Source organism: Sorex araneus, chromosome 9, assembly GCF_027595985.1.
Source record: "Sorex araneus isolate mSorAra2 chromosome 9, mSorAra2.pri, whole genome shotgun sequence".
NCBI classification, from domain to species: domain Eukaryota; kingdom Metazoa; phylum Chordata; class Mammalia; order Eulipotyphla; family Soricidae; genus Sorex; species Sorex araneus.
In genome coordinates this window covers 38,515,555-38,517,050 of record NC_073310.1, presented here as the reverse complement: position 1 = coordinate 38,517,050, position 1,496 = coordinate 38,515,555, and the positions used below count along the sequence as shown (strand labels likewise).

Here is a 1,496-nt window from a genome sequence, read left to right as displayed (position 1 = left end):
ATTAGTACTGCAAAACATGGTGCCCCAAAATTAAATTCTAACAAAAGAAAGAAAACTTGTAGACATTTTTCCCTCTTAAAGATTTGTTTCTTGGGCTGACTCAATAGCACAGCAGGTAGGGCGTTTGCCTTGCATGCGGCCGACCCGGGTTTGATTCCCTGCATCCCATATGGTCCCCTGAGCACCGCCAGGGGTAATTCCTGAGTTCAGAGTCAGGAATAACCTCTGAGCATTGCCGAGTATGACCTAAAAAAAAAAAAATTGTTTCTTAATGGGCTATCTCCTGATAAACTTAAATTTTTTTTTTAAAAAAATACTTGTTTTTTCTTTTCTTCCCTATTCTTAGCCATTCCTTCCCCATTTCTTGATGGAAATTGTCTTCAATTTTCATTTGCCATTTTCTCATCTTTATGACTTATCAACCCACTGCAATCTGGCTTCTCTTCCAATCAGCCCCAGCTGCTCAGAAACTTTCAATGCCAATCTCAACTATCTCTTTGCTCGAGAAAACCAATGAAGTTGGTTTATTTCCTGACCTTACTTCCTTTGTATCTTGGCTTTTGGAATCCACTTCCCCTAGGTTCTCCTCTTGCCTCTGTGGCTCCTCCCTTGGGTTATCCTCTTACTTGTTTTTGAACAAATGTTAGTGTTTCTCATGTTTTATCTGAGGCTTCCTGCTTTTTCCCTCACAATGGATATTTCTCCTTGTAGCACTAAACATGGCACTTAAAATGGCACCTAATCAATCATGTCAACAGTTGACCTCTCAGTCTCATCCTCATCTCTAACAGACTTGAAACTTGCTCTTCCTACAATCTTGTCCTAAGAAACAGTATCATTGTCTACACAGTTTAACAAGTCAGACATCTGTGAAATGGGTTTGTCACCTTTCTCTCATACTTAATATGAAGTAATTGTCGAAAGCATCCTTCCATATTTCAAACATCTCTCACCTCTCTCCACTTCTCTCTGTCCTCAGTGCCATGATCCTTGTCTGGATTCTTGGAAGTGCTTCCTGCTAAGCTCTTTTCTTCTCTTTTCCCTTCTTTTTAATAATTTCTTTGAACTATAGATAGAATGATCTTTACATACCTCATATTTATGCTTCTTATAAGTAAATAAAATAGAAAAACTGTTATCAAATTAGATGCATTAAAAATATGGAATGCTTCATGAATCTGTGTGTCATCCTCAAGCAGGCACCATGCTAATCTCTGCATAGTTCCAATTTTAGTATATGTGCTGCCTAAGCAAGCACACAATGATTTTTATAAAATGCAAATCTGCTCCTATTACTCTTCTATGTGAATCCTGTAACAGTCTCATTTGCTCTCAGGTTTAAATTCGAACTCCCCATCAATGTTTTCTGTTATTTGGACTCATTCCCTCTGATAGTCTATTGCTATATTGAACAGCTTCAATTCTCTTGCCCCTGGACCTTTTATTGTCCTGTATCCTTTCTGTTTTTCTACTCTCTCTCAGTCACCAATCTTTGC

The 1,496-nt window shown here is 38.2% G+C and overlaps 1 non-coding gene across 1 annotated transcript; it reads right to left on the bottom strand.

The window, feature by feature from the left end:
• Nucleotides 1-1,154: 1,154 nt before the first annotated feature.
• On the bottom strand, nucleotides 1,155-1,258 carry LOC129398975 (U6 spliceosomal RNA). The gene has a single exon (XR_008626833.1). It is a non-coding gene; the product is annotated as a U6 spliceosomal RNA (small nuclear RNA).
• Between the last annotated feature and the right edge of the window lie 238 nt (nucleotides 1,259-1,496).